Source organism: Piliocolobus tephrosceles, chromosome 2 (genome assembly GCF_002776525.5).
Source record: "Piliocolobus tephrosceles isolate RC106 chromosome 2, ASM277652v3, whole genome shotgun sequence".
Lineage (NCBI taxonomy): Eukaryota > Metazoa > Chordata > Mammalia > Primates > Cercopithecidae > Piliocolobus > Piliocolobus tephrosceles.
This window is the reverse complement of record NC_045435.1, coordinates 189,722,754-189,743,930: the sequence shown is the minus strand read 5'-3', so window position 1 is coordinate 189,743,930 and position 21,177 is coordinate 189,722,754. Positions and strand designations below refer to the sequence as shown.

The 21,177-nt window shown below is 46.2% G+C and overlaps 1 pseudogene; it reads left to right on the top strand.

Annotated features, from left to right (window-relative positions):
- The first annotated feature begins 9,567 nt into the window (after positions 1–9,567).
- On the top strand, positions 9,568–10,529 carry LOC111544236 (annotated as a pseudogene).
- Positions 10,530–21,177: the final 10,648 nt, after the last annotated feature.

The following is a 21,177-nucleotide window of genomic DNA, read 5'->3' as shown; positions in this document are numbered from 1 at the left end:
GGTGTGCAGTCTCCCTTGGCCTCTGAAGAAGCAGTGCCCAGGGTTCCTCGATGACTCAGCTGCAGCGGGCTATCCCCCACACACGTCCGTGGCCACCCTGGCGGGAACCGGGCTCACCATCACCAGCCACCAGAGATGTCAAACCATCCCCCCTCAAACCCCTCCACTCCGGCCCCCCTGCCCTGCTCCAGCCTCGGTCTGTTGTGCAAGAGCCAAAGCGGACTTAGGAACACGGAGCCACACGCCCAGGCCCAACCCCGGCGCAGCAGCTCCACCCGAGGGAAACGCCTACTCCAGAACACAGCACTCCTAACTCCCGGGGCAAGAAGGGGAGGCCAGGCAGCCGGAAGGAAACTCCTGGGCTTTTTATGGAATGCATAAAACGAAAGGTGAGGGTCTCCACGTAGGGAAAGAACGCATTAGTATTTACGGCCTTGGTCTGGAGAAGAGAACACGCTGCTCTTTGCAGCCCGGCGTGTGATTCATTTCCCCCGGGAGCTGCAGGCCGAGGCAGGGCGTGCGCGCAGGCAGCCTCCGGACAGCCGCGCACTCCCGCCCGCTCGTTTATTTACGGTGCTTTATCAGCGGCTGTGCACCGCGGCGATAAAGTTTATGAAAAGAGGCGGCGTCTCCGGCCGGCGGGCTGGGCCCGGCGCTCCTTTCCCACACTGATTAGGATCAGCCAGGGCTTTGGAAGCTGCAGTTAAGGATCTCGGGGGCCCGGAGCCGCGGCTCCCCCTTCCTGCCCCGCCCGCCGGCTGGCCGGCTGCTGGCCCGCGTGGGAGGCGAGGTCAGGGCTGCGGCCGCGGCCCTTCCCCGGGGAGCGGGAGGGAGGAGGGAGGAGGAGGAGAGAAGCCGCCCTGCGGGGGAGGGAGCTCCAAGGCCCCGGGAAGTGGGAAAGCCAGAGAAAAATACCGTCCAAATATAAATGGGCAGTCCCCACGTTAAGAGATGAACGAGAATTTTTTTATTTTTTGAGACAGTCTCGCTCTGGCCCCCAGGCTGGAGTGCGGTGGCGCTATCTCGGCTCACTGCAAGCTCCGCCTCCGGGGTTCAAGCGATTCTCCAGCCTCATCCTCCCGAGTAGATGGGATTACAGGCGCCCACCACCACGTCCGGCTAATTTTTGTGTTTTTAGTAAAGATGGGGTTTCACCATGTTGGTCAGGCTGGTCTCGAACTCCTGACCTCAGGTGATCCACCTATCTCGGCCTCCTAAAGTGCTGGGATTACAGGTGGAACAGGAATTTTTCTCCTCTGAAGTCGTGGCACTGTCTCCTCTCCCCCCATTTACTTTCCTACGTTCCTTGCTCCTTTCCGGTCATTTCACCTGCATTTACTGTGTCTTTGCATTAAGGCTTGATTCATTTTGTTCCTTTTCATCGCCATGTTTTGTTCAGTCCGTCAGAAGATAGAAATTGAACACCTGCACTGTGGACAACACCTCTAAACACTGCAGAGAGAGATCCAGAGATGAATAGCCCTGGCCTGCAGGGTTCTTACCGTCACAAGCACAGTCCAGTAAGAGCAGCCCAGGGTTATGAGTAACAAGAGCAGACACTACAGCAGGCGCTTGATTTAGGGACATTGCCTTGTTTCATCCTCACAGTGACCTCAGGAGGACAGTGCCATCGTTACGCTGTTTAACAGATGGTAAAACTGAGGCCCAGAGGTGAGTGCCTTGATTCAAATGACTCAGCAAGGCAGTGGCTGAGCCAGGATTTGAATTCAGGCAGAATGGTGGCAGAGCCTGTTTGCCTAACTTCTAAATTTCCCTAACTCTCTAGGACAGAGGGTTGTAGGAGTGCAGCAGACAGGACAACTAACCCTGCCTGGAAAAGTCATGGTGGGCTTCCCAGAGGAGGTGTCCTTAGGCTGGGGCTTGAAGATGACGTATTACCAGACAAAGAGTGGAGAAGAAGGCTGTCTTAAACAGAAACACCTTTTTATGTGGTCCTGGGTTCTGGGGGCCCAGCTCTTCCTACCCTCCTTCTCCGAGGAGTGGGGGAACAGAAGTGCAGAGCCTTTATGGTTTGTGAAAGTGGGATCCCCTTCGCTGGCCACCTCCTCGATCTGAAAGGCTCTATCTGCAGCTACTAAATTCCCTTCAGCTCATAAGTCTTCATAGCAATGTCATCCCCTTCTGAAAGCTTTCCTGGGCTGTTCCTTGTCTTGCTGTCAGTGATTGAAAGCAATCCTTCCTTCTCTCCTCCCTCACACCTGCCTGTTTGCATTAAAGTTCTTGAGTTGGACTCCATCAGTCTTTATTTTTTATTTACTTAATTTATTTTTTAGAGACAAGGTCTCACAATGTCACCCAGGCTGGAGTGCAGTGGTGTGATAATGGCTCACTGCAGCCTCATCCTCCTGGCCTCAAGCAATCCTCCTGCCTCAGCCTCCCAAGTAACTAGGACTACAGGTATGTGCCACCATGCCTGGCTAATTTTATTTTATTTTTTTGAGACAGTCTTGCTCTGTAGCCCAGTCTGGAGTGCAATGGTACGATCTCGGCTCACTGCAAGCTCTGCCTCCTGGATTCAAGCGATTCTCCTGTCTCAGCCTCCAGAGTAGCTGGGATTACAGGCATGTGCCACCACACTTGGCTAATTTTTGTATTTTTAGTAGAGACAGGGTTTCACCATGTTGTCCAGGCTGGTCTCGAACTCCTGACCTCAGGTGATCCGCCTGCCTCGGCCTCCCAAAGTGTTGGGATTACAGGTGTGAGCCACTGCGCTCAGCCTCTGGCTAATTAAAAAAAAAAATTTGGCCAGACACGGTGGTTTACATCTGTAATACCAGCACTTCAGGAGGCCGAGGCAGGAGAATTGCTTGAGCCCAGTAGTTCCAGACCAGTCTGGGCAACGTAAGGAGGCCCCCATCTCTACAAAAAGTTAAAAAAGAAAAAATTAGCCAGACATGGTGGCGCTCGTCTGTGGTCCCAGCTATTAGGGAGGTTAAGGTGCAAGGATTGCCTGAGCCTGGGAGGCCAAGGCTGCAATGGACTCTGATCACACTCCCGCCTGTGACTGTGCTCCAGCCTGAGTGACAGAGCAAGACCCTGTCTCAAAATAAATAAATAAGTTTAATTTAAAAATAAATTTATTTTTGTAGAGATGGGTCTCACTCTTTTGCCCAGGCTGGTCTTGAACTCCCGGCCTCAAGTGATTCTCCCAAGTTGACCTCCCAAAGTGCTGGAATTATAAGCATAAGCCACCGCACCCAGCCCATGAGTCTTTATTGCTAGACTATGAACTCCTGAAGGGCATTGGTATACTCATTTGCTTCTTACTTGCTTCTGCCCAGGCTGGTGTAGTATCCTACTCATAGAAGGTTCTTAGTAACTGCATTTGGTGAATAAATGAAAGAGAGTGGGAAAGCTGCTGATCGAATAGGTATCTCTTGTCTCCTCTTTACCCCTTGATAAATTTCATAATCAAGCAAGCTAAAAATGGAGATGTGTGTCTCCACCAAGGTCTAGACCACTGTCTGCCAAGACAGCACAAAGAGCAGGACACTGCCAGCAACCAGACGGGTTGAGACAGAGTAACCCAAGCTGCAAGCCCTTAAAATCCCTCCAGACTAGGAACAGGATTAGTCCTGGGGCTTGGGCCTAGCATTGAGTCAACAAGCGGAAGTCATGTTGCCCTAGTTATCAGGGAGAGGGCTGTGAGGGCCAGGAAGCAGGCAGGTCATTGAGTCCATCTTGAATTCGGTGAAGCATACCATAGGGCCAGTGACACAGGAGACATTTGACACCATAGGGTATAATATCAACTCTAGGCAGCTGTCAGGGCCACTGCCCGGGGCATCAGAGCTGTGTCTTGTTGTTGTTTTTTTTTTGTTTGTTTGTTTAGAGCTAGTTTTTAAAAAGTTTAATTGAAAAAGCAATACATGCACATGATCTAAAAATTAAAATGATTAAAAAATGTATACAGTGAACGTTCTGCCTCCAACCATCAACTTCTCAACCTCCTTCTGCAGGTACAACCATCGTTAAAAGTTTCTTTCCCCAGAGATGCTACATGCATGCATATGCAATATTTCTATATTTTCTTATGATGACTTAATGAGGTTGTTGTGAGCTGAACACATTTGCAGGTGCTGATGACATTGTTGTAGTTGTTGGCGCTCTGGAAAAGAGATATAAGGCCCATCGAATTTGAGAACTGGAAGACTACTTACTCTTGCACATTCTGAATGACATTCAGTAATTGAAAGTGTGGAGTAATAAAATTTGGATATCTCAAATATTACCTGGAAACAGGCTAGTCTGACTCAAGGGTGGTGGAAAAATCATCTAAGGATGTGTGGTTAGTCACAAATGGTACAGGAAATGTTAGGCCATTTTAGCGCGTGCCAGTACACTGTCAGGATGGATCGTAAGGAGCATAACTGATAGAGATCAGGAAACTATTTGTTGGGTCGGTTCTCATTAATGTATTCATAAGTGTCCGATTTGTTGGTCACTCTGCCGTACGCTGGTAGGAGGAAGAGTCACAGAGACGAATAAGGTAACTTCTAGTTGAACAGAGGACCAAAATGCACTCGTATAATGGCAAAATAAAGGCTGTGCTTAGTAAACCCGTTGATGGAACGAGCATCATTCAATCTAGGGAAGAAAAGGCTGAGATGACTCACTTACTGAAGTACATGGTAAAGTAACTTGAGTTTCCCCAGGCCTCACCACCAGAGTAGGGATGACCTTCTGAGGAGCACTGTGCCAGGAGCCTGCCCATAGCAAAGGACTCCCAGCCGTCTGGACTGCCTCTGAGTTGTCCTAGGAGTTCCCAGGGGCCTGCTCCTGCTGGACACCCTCTGGCACTCTGGAGCGAAAGCTCTGGGGAATCTGGGGAAAAAAAAAAAGAAAAAAAGATTCTTCTTCAATCCTCTTCCCTCTATGTGAGCTTTCAGTTCCAAAGCTCTGCCATCTGCGCTCTGATTTCCTGGAAGACCTCCACAAGACGATGTGCCGAATTTCCCCTTTGGTCCTGCTGCTCTTCACAGAACTCGGATAGGTCTGGCCGAGGATTGCTCCGCATGAACTGCTCTTCCCCTCCAATGAGCAGGACGGCTGGACTCGGGGAGGGGCCTCCTTCCCCACAGAGCAAGTCCCTCCCCACCCCTGGAGGCTCCTTGGCCTTGGTTCACACTGGGACCTAAGTTCCCTCTAATCATAACTAGCAAGTATTCAGTTGTTTTGACAAAAGATTCTAATCCATTGTTCTGTAAGGAAGGTCGACCAAGAGGCCGTGGATATAAACGATAACAGGGAAGAGTTAGTGACTGGAAGGGAGGGATGATGTTAAGGAAATTTCCTTCTGTGCGCTGAGGAAAAGTGCACGGTCTTTCTCGAATAGTTTGGAAACAGGTCCGGGAGCTTTTCAAGCTCAGCCCTTGGTATTCCCGAGGTGGACTGAGGTGTTCCACCTTGAAAATCGAATAGTAGTGCTCCTTTCCCTAACTCAGGTAATGCAATTTTTCCGTGTACATTCTTTCCATGCGTTTTTCTTCCATCTTCCATTTTAAACCTTTAGCACCTGCAGGCAACAAAACTAATGAAAAAGTAGTAAACAGATACGAATGGGAACGCTTGAAAACCACCAATGATGCTGGGTTTGTGGCTTTTTTTTTTTTAAACATGTGTGCTTGTGGTTTTATACTGCCTGCTCATAACGCAGCCATCTTTTCTGCTATTAAAATTGTTCTTAGTTCATGGGATGGAATGAAACAGACCATTATTCCAGGGTGTTCCCGGAAGAGCCTCATGTTTCAGGAAGCACACTTCGGCTTTTAGCTCTCCAGCACCTGAGTACACTTGAGTGCTGCTGTTGCAGGCTCTGGAGCATTCGTTTCCTTTCCTTTCCCTCCTCCCTCTGCTGTTCACATCATGGCCCAGATTGACTCCCAACCTCTGCCAGGCTAAAGATAACCTCTCCAACTGGGCGATCACCCACAGGCTAAATATATTCCCAGGGGTGAGTTGGGGCTACCCTGACAGTGACTCCAGGCAAGCATTTAACCACTCATGGCATTAAGTCATCTTAGGAGACGGAAGGAGCTTGGGAGGGGGCAGGGATGACTGCAGAAGGATGGGGAGGGGTAGGAGTGAAAGAGGCAGAGAGTGACGGACAGGAAGCTGGCAAACGTGCTTCCGATAAAGGAGGACACATGCCACATGGTGACTCCAGCAGAAGCTCAGTCAGTCTGCGGATTTGGCTGCTCCCAGCAAAGACTCCTTTTCTGTCCGTTATAATGTTACTTTAATAGAACTCCCAGAGGGAAAAGCCCAGTGCTAATCAGGGCTCAAGAAGTCAGTGGACTTGATGTACAGAATGGGGTGTTTAGTTTTATGATGTGGCTATGGGTTACATGAGAGACTAATAAAAGAACTCCATAAAATGTGGCTTGCAGGAACGGGGCTGCAGCCTCTGCCAGAAGGTCAGCCTGTTCAGAAGTGGTTGGAGAGCAGGGCTGATTTCTAGCTGGTGTGGCCACTCTGGTTCTTCAACTGTTGAAAGCCTTCTGAACCAGTTGGTAACTGGCTGCTGCTCTTAACTTCTCAAGCACAGCCCTGCTGCACTGGCTGCCCGGCCCCGACCCTGGAACCTCCTCACAATCCAACAAGCAGATGCAGAGGACCTGCAGATCCTGCTGTGTGTCATGTCTCTGGTGTCACAACATTTCTGAGTGGCTAGTGCTCCTGTGTCTCTGGTTAATACTTTAAATATCACCTGTCCTACCATATATCTTCCTTGGGATTTGTTCTTTCGAATACCCGTGGAACAGATCAGGGACACAGTTCTGTAAAACTCTCCTTAATCGATCCCAGGCCCATCCAGGGTGCCCCAAGGAGGCTTTCTTGGGTCGGGGAGGCCCGCTGCTTTCATGGTTGTTACAAGGACACACTCAACCTTTCCCTTGAATCACAGTTGGCTGCCTCAATGGAGAGTTTTAGAAGGTACAGGAATGACATCAGGGTTAAAGAATATTTTTGGAAGGAAGAGGCAAATTTGCATAAGATTTCTGAACCAGGGATTGCATTTGTCACAGAGTTTGAATTAGAGGAATGCTTAGAGCACATCTGGACTGTCTTCATAGCCAGCACAGAACCCCTCCATGTCGCCTCTGGCAGGAGATAGCCAGCCCCTTCTAGGTCATGTCCACTGATAGGGAATTCAGCTCTTTGAAAGGAAGCCTCTTGTGTGAACCAGCGGGAGCTGAAATCTTCCTAAACAAATCAAAGTGTGAATCCTTTTGTTGAGCTGAAATCTTCCTATACAACTCAAATTTTGACCCCTCACTTAGAGGGAATTGCAAATCCAAAGAGTAAGCAATGACAGCTACTACCATGTCTGATTTTATCAAGTCAACTGAGAGGCTGTGAGATCATTCATTCGACCAGTTTCCCGAGTGGCTGCGAAGTGCCGGTGCCTGGTGCTGGAGACTCAGTGGGCACCTGGAAATGGTTCTGCTCTGAGAGACTGTCCAGCCTCTTTGAGCCAGGATTAGACAACTGGGGACACCTGGGAAATCCGAGGGTCTAACCTTTGCTTCTGGAGCCAATTCCAGGCTGGGGTCCGTCTTTGGGCGGGGGCTGTCCTGGGTGACACTGGGCAGGAAGCTTCTGCCTGTGGTCCTCCTTTTCTCTACAGGTTACCAACAGCCTGGCAGCCTGCTGACAGCATGGGGCTCTCAAGGTGGGCTCTCACTGACGGACATTGAGACGGAGAGGTGGAGGGTTGTTTGCCGTCTCACTCCTCACACCCTCTGAAAATACCTGTAAAAGTCAAATGACATTTTATAATGCATTTTGCTGAATTAACAATTGAACAGGGTCTTTTATGTTTCATAAACAAGAAATATTACGCAAGTTAGATAAGAAAAAGGCAGACAATAAAAGTACTTACAACTTCATCATCTACAGGTGACAATTTGGTGTTTGTCCATGCCAACAATTTTCTGAGTATATGTGATATATCTGTGTGTTGGGGGGGGATAGACACACACACACACACACACACATGCTTTGTAATCTCACCTTTTTCACCCAGTTTTTTCCCCAATAAACACAATTTTAAAGTGAATCTACTTATTCAAGGGTCTGTCATTAATGCACGTAACTTTGAAGGACTCATCCAAAGAAATCAGATGTGCAGAACAAAGAGTTAAACCATCTCAGAAGTTAAGGAGGCATTCGCCAGGGACAGTAGATCCACGGTCTCCTGGATTTCTTTGAAAGGGTTGAGGTGAGATAGAGATTTTCATTAGATGGTGCCCTGTCTGCCCTCTACTCAAATTTTGGCCTGGTGAAGACAGCCGAGAAGATTTCTCCCCTGTGAATCAGTGGGTGGAAAGCTTGGGGAGAGGCTGTAATTGTGGTGAGCCCTGCGCTTGGTTCCTTTAGATTCGTGGACCCATGGAAAGGGCTACCTTGACATTCATGAATGGGCTTTCTTGGTCCCAGGTTGCTGAGGAGAAGCTGAACATGGGGACGTGGTGGGACTGAGAGGCCTCCTTGCTTCCCATGCCTTAATTGGGACTGACCCCTTATATCCAGCTACACTGATGTCCCACAGGGGCCATCCCTCCCACCACTCACAGGACTGTGATCACTGAAAGAACCCCCAGAAGCTGGCCTTTAACTTCAAAGAACAGATATAAAAAAACAACTCTGCACCTACAGGGCCTCAGTGGGCAGAGAGAGGGAGAGGAAGCATCTGTCGAACAGCCCTTCGTGGAAATCACACTGCCGGAATAGACAGCCAGGGCAGAAGTGGAAGAAGGACATTCAACCACAGGATCCCAAACAAACAAACAAACAAAAACAAAGAAACACAGACTTCCTGGAGCTTTGACTAAAACACTCATTGGACACATTAAAGCAGGCTGAGAAGGCCAAGTGCAAGAATATTCCAAATATAGAACAAAAACACAGAGATGGAAATCATAAGGACAAAAGAGGAGACTAGGAGTCTCGATCCAGTAGACCCAATAGGAGTTATAAGAAAGAGAAAAATGAACACAGGAAAGAGAGAATCATTAAACAAATGATAGAAGGTAACTTCTTTGAGTGAAAAAGACTTGGATCAGAGGTTTAAAACGAACTCGTGGGGCTCCTGAAAGTCACATACTTAAACCCATCCAAATTAAATTCTTGAAGAGCAGGTAAAAAGAGAAACTTTTGCACCCTTTAATACAAAGAAAAAACATTAATTACCAAGAAACAGAAAAGAGACAGTGTCACGCTTCTCACCTACAATAATGGGAAGCTGGAGAGAGGGGAACAATGCCTAGAAAATACTTGAGCCAGCTGAAATACGTTTTGCTGGCCAGGGTAAAAAAAAAAAAAAAAGTTACACCCTCCCTAGTAGGTGGCATTACAGGCACGTGCCACAACGCCTGCCTACGTTTTGTATTTTTTTGGTAGAGACGGGAGTCTTGCCATGTTTCCCAAGCTGATCTTGAACTCCTGGACTCAAGCAATCCACCTGCCTGGGTCTCCCAGACTGCTGGGATTACAGGCATGAGCCATCACACACAGACTGATTTTTAAAAATCGTATCACCGAATGGACAAGACAGGGGTGTTGCTGAATAGGTCAGACTCAAATTTGGATAGCAGCAAGAAGAATTTCTTTGAGGGGGAAAGTAGCTGATGAGGAAAGTGTGATTTTGACATGGGTGCCAGTTAAAGATGACCCAAATATGGAACAAACGGAACCCAAGTGTTTCTTCAACTTCTGCTGTCACACTGGAGAAGCCTAAGAAATACAATCAAGGTCATCTACTTCAAACAAATGAACAATTTACAGCTCCACCAAAAGCTGGATGCAAAATACCAGCCCTTCCCTTGCCGGCCACTTTGCCTCCCATTAGTAAGGTGTGTCGGGACACTTCGCGGGACTGCTGTCAACAAACTTGGTTTGACTACTAATGGCAGGAAAATAAAAGTTTATCTGAGGCTCCGCAGGCATGCTTACCCTGAACAACAGCAAGATATGCCTGTAACGTCACAAGAGACCAGATTACAGCGATGTTCGAGGAAACACAAGGCAGTGACCGAGAGAGCAAGGGGCTTCAGAAAAGTTATGAGACGAATGAAAGAACAGAAGAGACTAATACAGTTGAAGTGATAATTTCAGCACAGGGAGCCATGTTGGCATCATGGGCAAGAATTGCTGCAAGAGCTGTTCAGCTGAAGACTGTAAATTCATGTTCCATTCCTGTTTCTGTTGAGGCCTTTTTGATGCAAGCCTCTGGTGTCAGGTGGTGTGTGGTCCATGGCAGATGTCTCTCAGCAGACACAAAGGGCTGGGTACGCCTGCAGTTTCATGCAGGTCAGGCCTGGGTGCCTACCACTTACAGGAGGACGATTTCTCTCTTCTTGTTTCCTGCCTGCATTTTCCCATCCCCAGGCGTAGAAGATAATATGTTATGCCCCGACTTTGCTAAGAGGAATAAGAAGATGAAAAGATTAATGACAATGGAGAAGCAGCAGCAACCTCTTTTAATACAATGTAGTCCCATCTAAAGAGCCCCTTTCTGTAAGTCTGAAAACCCATTATATCTGGGCCAAGTCTCTTCTCCTAGCTTCAACTTTTCCATCTTTAAATGAGTATTTCAGATTTCTTAGACAGTGCTATGGTTTGAATGCACTCCCTAAATTTCATGTGTTGGAAATATAACCCCCAAATTCTTATGTTGACAAGAAGTAGGGCCTTGCGGGGTTGTTAGGGTTAGATAAAGTCGTCACAGTGGGGCCCCCATGATGTGACTGGTGGCTTTATAAGAAGAAGAAGAGAGGCCTGAGCTGACAGAGATAGTCTTGGCCACTCTGCATGTGATGCCTTCTACACAGCACGAAGGCCCTACCAGAGGCCAGTGCCATGCTTTTGGACTTCCCAGCCTCCAGAATTGTAAGAAATAAATTTCTTTTCTTTATAAGTGATGCAGTCTCAGGTATTCAATAATAACAACAGAAAATAAACTAATACAGCCTTATGAATTTTGGTAAATTTTACTAAAAATATTAAGCCCACTTACTAGAATATGCCCTGTCTTCTCACTACTTCTTGCCTTGTTGTTGCACAAGGTTGACTATATAAGAGGCCAATTCCATTTTTGCTTCTAATTGCCTTAGGATATATATGTGTCTGTGCATCTGAGTGTGTGTGTGTATATATTTATATACTGGCAACAACAGAGTTGTTTTCTAATAGAAAGTTCTTGCTTCATCATTATCTACAATGGTTTGCTTATAAAAATCCTTGCAGATTATATGAAAATCTCCACTAATCACTGAGTATCATACTTTTTTTAGTAGCTTCCAATAAATATTTGTTGATTTTCCCCTAGTGACCCAGAAGCTCAGAGCAGACTTTAGTGTCCAGACAAACCCACTCAGGTTATGTTGCAGTTCTCTCTCAATAACTCTTACTCTTTTCTGTTTCACAGATTTCTATGGAAATTTGGTGGAAGTAAAGGGGAATTGACTAAGGAGCATTAATATACGTATGGAGTGAATTCTGATCACGCCTTTTGAAAATCCTTAACTACCATGTTTTATGGTTCACTTGTGTTATTTATCTGACACCCCAAAATACTGAAGCACATAGTGACCTCAAAACAAGAGAGATGTGCACAGGATTGGACAGGACGGGTTCATTTGTTTATTTTTAATGCAAAAAGGAGGAGATAGGCAACATTTTTTGAGAAGAGTATTTTTCCAGGAAGGTATCACAGCTTAATCTTGCATTAGGGGAAAAGCACTAGACTAAACTGAAGCTTTGGTTTTTATCACTAGACAGTTCTGAGTTTAAACATACCCTTTCACTCCAGTCAGCCTCCATTTTCTTTACTGTAAACTGAGAAGACTACATGGGATGGTAGGAGATTAAGCAAGAGGCTGTATCTGGAAGTGCTGGCTACATGTGAAGTGTGGTATCAGTGAAGGGGATTCGGTAAGACTGGCCCCTCAGAATCCACCACAGTCAGCACTCAGATGGAATCCTGACCAAGGGATGGACATGCAGAGGCCATTGTTCTTGCCTTGAACAGCAAATGCTACTTGCTGGGTGGCCCAACAGTCCCGTGCCTCCATTTGTTTCTTGCTGCTCCAGCAAAAAGATAATCATTTAGGGAGGTTCTAACGTGGCTTGAAATGAGCACATAGGAACTACCACACCAATGAAGTCGGAGTAAGCATCTCTGGGATGCCCATGAGAAATACTATGTCTACCATAGATCCTCTCCTCCCCTCTCCTCCACAGGTGCACACAGTTGGCCTCTCCTTTAAGCTCCAGTTAAAGTACCAGCCGCTCTATGGACCCTTCCCTGAATTGTGTTTTTCTTTCCTCCAGGCCATAGGATTCTTGTCCATGTCATATTGTAGTAGCATTTGCTGCTTATTTTGTTCATCTGTTACTGAAGTTAGTTTATTGTGTACCTACTATGTGCAAGGCTCTGTGCAGATCATAATTATATATTGCCTGGAGAGGGACTCAGCTGTGAGCTGTCTGCAGCCAACGTTCAGCAGCTGAACGGGGAAATACGGTAGGTCAAGTCAGCACCCCTGCCCTCCCCAGCATCCTTCCCAATAGGCTCTGACAACTCCCTTAAGATGAATATTAGCATTGTTTATCTCTGTATGTGTTACACCCCTTGAGGCCTGGCATCACTTGTGGTACACACATTCTTCACATTGTCCAGCATGCAGAGTGGACAGCTAAGGGTCCAGCCATGAGTCACCCCACCACCTGCTAGAATGCTGGGATAACATGGTAGTGAGTAGAGCACATAATGATAAAAGTTATATATGCCCAATTTCAAAAGTTTGGAAATACAGACAATTACAAATTTACCTATAATTTCACCCTCCAGAGACACTTCTGTTGATTTTTTAGTATATTTCATTTTATCCTTCTTTTATCTCTGCCTTTATTTACCTAATTTGGAAGAGTCTGCTTGCCAAGTTTTATACCCCATTTTCCCATACTGTTACAAATTTTGAAAACATAATTTAAATATCTATATAATATTCTATCATATTGATGAACCATCCTTTATTTGCCAATTTCCTTATTAGACATTTAGGTTGTGTTCAAGTTTTTCACTATTATAAACATTACTGTAATGGGGATTTTTTATAGCTATGTGTACATGTCACCATGCTTATGTATCTGATTATTTTTCTTTGATGTATTCGAAGAATTTAAATTGCTATCCAGAGGGTATAAATGTCTAAAATTATTGCCAAATTGCTGTCAGAAAGGTTCATCCTTTCTAGTCTTGTCAGCAGAGGATGCCTGATTTGTCATTCCTACACTAAAATCAGTTGTATTTTTCAATATTTACAAATTCAGCTACAGTGTATGGAGTTCTGGTTTCACTTTTACAGATGTCTTTGATCATTAGTGAACTTAAACATTTTAATATATTCATTGTCAACTTTTTATTCCCTTTTCTCTGAATTACCTGTTTATGTTTTTAACCGCTTAAAAATGGAAGTGTTAGTATTTTTTCTATTGTGTGCTACAGAGGCACTGCTAAAGGTTTTAAAAACCATTCTAAGGCACCTGCATGCCTTTTGACGCCAGACCATCCATGGCCACCTTAGAAGAAAGATTAGTCCCAGATGGAAAAGACAGTTTCTTCAAATACCACCTTGGTTATGTTGGGTTATTGTACCATTTGTTCCTTTGATAAAGAGGGCACAAGGGAATGTGAGTACCGTTTTTCTTTTTCTTTTTTTTTTCTTTTGCAATACACTTTCCATTAAGCGGATCTTTGTGCTGAAACAGATTTGCAGGCCTGCCAAACCAGACGATGCTGCTGGCAGGAAGATGCTCATGGTCTGATGTTAACGCAAGAGTGAGAAAACCTCTTTGGTACAGTCACAGGAGGTCAGCCCAAACGTACAGTTTCCTTCCTTCCTTCCTTCCTTCCTTCCTTCCTTCCTTCCTTCCTTCCTTCCTTCCTTCCTTCCTTCCTTCCTTCCTCCCTCCCTTCCCCCTCCCTCCCTCCCTCTCTCTTTTTACTTTCTGTAATTCTAAGGTGGCAGGAATGACTTGACTCATTAGACCATACATTTTTTTCAGAAATATATTTCTGAAAATATATTTTCTGTTTTGTGTGTTTTCTCTGTTTTGTCTCTGTTTTGTATGTTTTTCCTGGGTAAGACAGATTTCTAAAAACATTGAAAGAGTAAAGCCTTTTGTGGAAGTCCATTCATAAAATGTCCAAGAAGAATTCATCACAGAAACTTCAACCACTCTTTTGAAAAAGTAGAGACTCCAACAACCCCTTTCAGATGGGTACTATTATCCTGATTTTACAGATGAAGCTTGGAAAAGTTAAGCAATTTGCTCAGGGTCAATAGCCAGCAAAGCAACAGCATCAAAACTTAGATCCAGTTTTGCTGATGCCAAAATGCATGCTCCAGTCTACACCACTCAACTAACCTAGCTGTAGCCCTAATTATGTGAGATCAGAAAGCTCTAGTTACAGTCTTTTATTTCTATTTATTTATGTGTTTTGAGATGAAGTCTCACTCTGTTGCTCAGGCTAGAGAGCAATGGCGCAATCTCTGCTCACTGCAACCTCCATCTCCTGGGTTCAAGCTATTCTCCCTGCCTCAGCCTCCTGAGTAGCTGGGATTAAAGCCACCACACCAGGCTAATTTTTGTATTTTTAGTAGAGACAGGGTTTCACTATGTTGGCCAGGCTGGTCTTGGACTCCTGACCTCAGGTGATCTGCTGCCTGCCTTGGCCTCCCAAAGTGCGGGGATTACAGGCGTGAGTCCCCACACCCGGCCTCTAGTTACAGTCTTTAACTATGTGTGATTGGAAAGCTCATAGCAGGTCCATGAGGTCGGCCCTGCAGGAGACAGGACAACACGGTGCAACATTTGCCACAGTATTAGACCAAAAGGCTCACAGAGTTCGCAAATTGCTGCATGAAAGAGAATTCTTAATGGAGGCCAGGGCAGCCATCTTCCTGGAAAAATGGCAAAGGAGAAACTGGACACGTTGGAGTAAAAAATACAAAGAAGATGGTTAATGAAGGGAATTACGGTGGTCCCTTCCTTCCTCAAAGACTTTAGGAACTCCCCGTGTGGTGGGTCAGTTTCAGTGATTGCAAAAGGCTATGGAGTTTCTAGGGCTACAGAGGAGGAAGAGTGGGTCCCAGCAAGATGGAAGTGAACTACGAGAGGCTCTACCATGGTATAGACATAGGATCTCAAGAACCAAGAGGATGAGCCTTAGGCATGGAGGGGCTTGAAAAGGAGAAAGACATGCCAGTGGGTTGCCAGGGAATGGGCACACTTTGGTTTCAGATGCCAACCCCTCTCAGGTGCATGGTGAATTGTCCCTGTTAACTGAGCGCCCTATTGTAACTGCAAACAGTGCTCTCAGGAACGGAGGCTGGGCTGAGGGGACAGCGTGCTTTCCGGTTCGGTGGAATAGATTCTTTAAGCCAGTGGCTTTCTTACTTTTTTGGATCATGACTCCCAGTAAGGAGTATCTTTTCTATTACAAACCAGTGACCCAAACACATAGAGACAGTCGCCCACTCACAGTGGTTCCATATAGGATGTTTCAACTTTAAAATGGCACAAAAGTGATATGCATTCAGCATGGTCCTTGGGTTACATCTGGATGAACCCATCATAAATTGAGGAGCACCTGTATGAGACTGAAGAATTTCATGGTATAATTTTTACCCTTACTATGCAAGATGCACTCAAGTATTTCCTATCCTCTTCTATTCATTTAAGCAAAATTACTGGCACCTCTTGCTAAATTGATCTCTCAATCCACTAATGGGTCATGGCTTACTGAGTGAAAAATCACTCTTCTGAGTTGCACCACGTATCTACAAGAGGAAGTAGTCACTCGGGCCCCTTTGAGCCACAATCAACAGCATAGAAGTTGCATATAGAATAGTTTTTCTTTTTAGGGAGAAGAGACTAAAAAGTAGACATGTTAATCCTGGTTAACCTCTGCCCCTGTAGCCTGCAAATAACTTCCCCTGTAATGGATTTGGTATTTGTCCGGGATGTGGTTCTGTAAGGCCAGGATTGGAAGCCCATTTCAAATACGTGCGGAAGTTTCTTGAATACCGCTGTAAGCTCGGTCTTGCCGAGATAGGGCGTCATCCCTCACGAGCTTCCCAGGACCCCTTGGCTGTGCACACAAAGAGAACCAGGCTTTTCTTGTTTGGGCCTTTGCTCTTTCCTGTTGGATTGAATTTGAAGAGGAACTGTTTGCCTTCGGCCACACATCCCGAATCATAATCAGGATGCTGCTGGCACAGAAAACCTGCTCCCACCCTTGCCTGAAATAACTGAACAGGGAAGTAGAGTTCCTCTCCTCTCCAACCTTAAAGAAAGAGGCTCATAATTTATTGTGTGCTGGCAATACATCAAAAGTCAGTTCAGTCACTTACAGTAAAATCAAGGAGGACAGAACAATAAATAGAGAGTGGGGTTAAAACACCTCATTAAAAAGAACAAATTGTTCGGTTGACACCTATTCTGGTGTCATATTTGTTAGCCAGAGTCCAGTGGCCTTTGGAGATGCTTCCCTGGCTGTGGGATATGAAAAAGGCATAAGGCCACCCTCTCAGCTTTTTCAGTTTTTCAATTCAGCACACACGCTCAGCTCCAAAGAAGGATCAGGGACCCCGTGACTAGGGGATATTGGTTGTCTAGGACTGTGCTGCTGCAACAAATCACTATAAATTTGGGAACCTAAAACAACAAAAATGTATTTGCTGTCAGTTCTGGACCAGAAATCTGAACCCAAGGTGTTGGCAGGACCACACCCCCTCTGAAGGCTGTGGAGGAGAAGCCTTCTGTTGGTTCCAGCTTCTGGCGGCCCCAGGCATCGTTGGCTTGTGACTGCGTCATCTCAATAGCTGCCTCCTCCTTCACAGGGCGTTTTCCTTCTCTTCGAATGTCTCTTCTCTGTGTGTCTCTTAGCAGATATTTAGCACTGGATTTAGGGCCCACCTGGATAATGCAGGCTGGTCTTCCTGGAGAGCCTTCACCTTATTATCATGTGCCCCTAAGAATGAAGACCTTTGTCATAATAACAAGCAAATTACACCCGAGAATATGAACAGTAATTCGATAGAATCTATTATCAAGACTCGTTTTACTATAACAAACAATCACAGAGAAGGGTGACGCTATGGTTGATGTTACGGTGTCTGCAATTTTCAAATGTTTTGGCAGAAATATAGAGACGCCTACGATCACAAAAGTGTGAAGAATTGTTAAGTCTAGGTAGCAGTTATACGGATGTTCATTGTTCTATTCTTTTGACTTTGTTTAATGCTTGAAATTATTCATAATTAAAAACTTGGGGGAGGGTAGGGGAAGAAAATTCTTGAAGCAAACTTTCTTGACCTATCTTTCATAGGCTCTACGGGGGCTGGGGTGGAGGGGTTTCAGGGGCCAGGAAGCTTCCAAATTTATATTAGAGCTTTTGTGGTGCCCGCGTGCAAGCGTGTGTGTGTTTCTTTCATTTTCTGGGGGAAAAGTTGATTGTAGCATTTTTCAGTACAGTGAATAAGAGCATGGAATTCAGGCAAACCTTGTTTAGGGTCTTGAGTTTGCCTCTTACTAGCACTATGACATTGACAAACCTGTTTAATGCCTTGCACCAATTTTCTCATCTGTGAAGTGGGGATAGTAAACAGTTCCCATCTCATTGGGCTATTGAAAGGAAGAAGTAAAAATATACCTTTCCCAATGGCTACATTTATCAAGGGCTTTCTGCATTTAGAGCACTGGTTAAAGAGTTTTTAGATGTGACCATCTTACTGAATTCTCGTAACTCTGTGAGCTAGGTCCTAGTATCACCATTTTGCATATAAGAGAACTGAAGCACAGAGAAGTTGAGTAACATGCCCAAGGTCATACCACGATTAAATACAAGAGCTGGGATTTGAACTGAGCAAGCCAAATCCTCTCTCTGGTATCTTTACATCCCACTTTGCACAGTGTCTTTTCCGTGGTGAGCCCGTCGGTTAATGTTTGTGTGAGACCATGTAGGAAATCCCTGGTAAACGCTTTTGCTGACTGACATCAGGAATTTCTTTTCAGGTTGTCAGTTAGAAGGGTGCTAAATGTGTTCCTGTTGTGGATGACAAAAGGTGCTTGTTTAGAAAAGAGACATATTTTATGAGGCTGATGTCCAGTCCTTTGAAATAATAGCTTTAAAGCTCACGTTTGAGCAAGCTAGTGGAAAAAGGGTTAGTCTAGTGAAGACTTCTGCTCCCGTTCCAATCAGCTGCTGAGGCTGGGCTGTAGCCAGATTGATGACTCTTCTCCCATATGCAAGAGGGCGAAGCACTAGGGTGTTACCAGGAATTGAGACCTGGACGGGCTGTAGGACTGGGCACCCAGCCGAGTCACACCCAATCGGTGGGCGCTTGCCAGCTTCGGGCCTAGGCTGTTGCCCCTGAGAGACTGGGCAGGGCCGGCAGCTCTTTGCTTGCTGATTCTCTCATCTCCCAGAGCCACAGTCTGGTGCAGACTGTGTTCACCCGTGGGAATGTTCCTCCCGCATCGGCAGGGCCTGCAGTGCCCCAGGGTGTGGCCACGTGCTCCTTTGGGCTCATACAGATGTCTGTACTCAGAGGACGCCACTGTGCCATCGTGGGTTCAGGGCTGAAGTGCAGGACAGGGGCTGCTTGCTTTGCGTCTCAACTTTTGGGGCCCTTCACTGGGCTCTTGCTGAATGCATACAGTATTTAAGGGGGGGGGCGGGGGGCATTTTAAGACTGTTAGTGTGTCAATACTCACAGAAAGAGATTAGAGACTTTGGTTCTAAAATAAACTCTCTGATCTGTTACACAAATTTGTGGAATTCACGTTTTCTCCTCTCCAGGCCTCAACTTCCCCATCTGGAAAATTAAAATAATTCCAGTCCTATCCATATCACTGGATTATGCTGAGAACTGAATGAGATGATCAGCATAAAAATGGTCAGTAAACTAAAAGACCCTACGCAGAAGCAAGCAGCCGTTTTTTTCATGCAGTTACAGGTCTTACAGCCCTGGCTCCTTCCAGCTGTTCCGCTGTGGGAAGACTCTGTCCATGGCCAGCCTTGAAGGGTGGGGGTTGGATTTGCTTCAAAGAGGTGGCTGGATTCCTGACCCGAGGTGCCCTCAGGGGTCTCGAAGCGGAAGGAGGAGCCCAGGAGCAGGTGTTAGAGGCTCAGGGACTCAGCCCCTTTGACCAGGCTGAGAGCCTCCCTCCGTTTCCAGCCTGGGTGGGTTGAGATCTCATTTTGTTAGGTGGGAACTAAATGTTTCCTGACTCGGCGCCCCTCAGTGTTCCATGGTATGCCTTGTGAACTTTCTTTCTTTGGCCGTGCTTATTAGGGGTGACGGGCACCCTTGGGAGGTGAACACTACAACTGTATACAGAACTGAAGATGGGGCAGAGGGCCTGATAAGGCTCCATCCCAGCACAGGAAGGACCAAAGTGGAGAGGAAGGAAGGAGGGAAGGGTGATACTGACCGAGTGGCAGCCACAAGGGACTCTGATATCCTCACCATGGATTTTTGCAAGGAACAAAACAAACTTTTCAGATGAATTGTTTGGTGGGGGGCAGATAAGGGGTAGCTCGGGAGTTGCTTTCCATGTGACTAAACATTGTAGCAAGGGCCTAGCACTCTTTCTGTGTGTGTGTGTATGTGTGTGTTTGTGCGTGTGTGTGTGTGCGCGCATGCATGGAGACACAGCTGGTGTCACACCAGAACAGTCTTCTGACGGCTACAGAGTGGTGGAGGGAGGGAGGCCTGGCCCAGGAGTTCTGGACTCTGTTCCAACCTGAGCATGTCCCCAGGTCACCGGCTAGGAGAGTGACAGATTGGAACTCATGTCACAGAAAGTAAAGGGACTGAGGGATGTTTAGCTTGGAACATTGGATTTCATGTACCTGGAGGGAGTCTCATGGGGAAAAGTACACTTCCCACCCCCAACTCTTCCTGCTCTTCTCCTATTCTCCAGGGAAGAGTTTGGCTCAATATGGGAGAGAGCTTTCTATAAGTCAACATACCTGAGAGTGGTGAGGCAGAAACGGGCTAACTACAGGTAGGAGCCCGTGTGGAGGGGATTCCGGGACAGGTGGGGGTGGGCCTGGATGATCTCCCTCCACATCCAGAGGCTGCCATGTCAAGGGAAGATTCTGCAAGGTCATGGTGTCATTCCTACCTGAGGTTCCTGCAGCCGCACTGCCAGAGCATCCTCCACCGTGGAAATACCCCTTAGGACGGTTGTGCTGGATCTTTTCCCGCAGCAACAAGCCTTCGAGGTGCTGTAAGGTGCCCTCTGGTTTTGCTGGGAGGGCAGGAGGGCCCACATCTGTCATTCATTTTGGTTTCTGACCAGCCCTCTTTTTCATGTTTCCGATTCCTTCCTTATCCTCAATTTGTTGCTCTTGGCACAAGAGTTTGTGTGGATTTGTTCATAACAATTACCCTCTGCCTTGAGAAACATGTGGAATGTTTTAGGGATATTTTTATAAATCTTGGGCCATATTTTTATGGCTGGAAATTAACCAGGGAACTGCAAACATACGGGGTTGCTTATTCAGCTTTACATCCTGAAGAGAGCTGCCTCCCTGCCTCCTACTTTCGTATCCTAGCTCTTTGGACCATATGCACTTCCTTGGACTGGGTCCTTCCTTCCTGACATGGACATCATGGTTACTTGCAGCTCTGAGTAAGTAACCAACACTATCGCTAAGTCTTCTGGTCTTCTTCTTACTTCCTAGATGCAGTCATTCTTGATTTTCTTTTTCTTACTTCAGTCCTTGCCTCTCTTCCCGTTTCCCATATTTCCTCCTTCTTAGAAGTCTACTCTTGGAGCTGACGGTACCTGCCCATCCCAGTGTTTACACCTTCTCCCTGACGGGCTCATGTGGATTATGGATACTGAGGGAAGTGGGCTTTAGGTCCCTTTGAAGTGTCTTAGTTCTTTTAATTTCCCGAGTTCTTTTGGGAAATGAGTTGACAGGATGATACATTCCAACAAGCATTGTTTTTCTCAAACATAATTGTAAAGCCCTGGTCCATTTCCACATTTTATGCATTTTGATCATTCTTTTGTTTTTTTTTTTTGAGATGGAGTTTTGCTCTTGTTTGCCAGGCTGGAGTACAATAG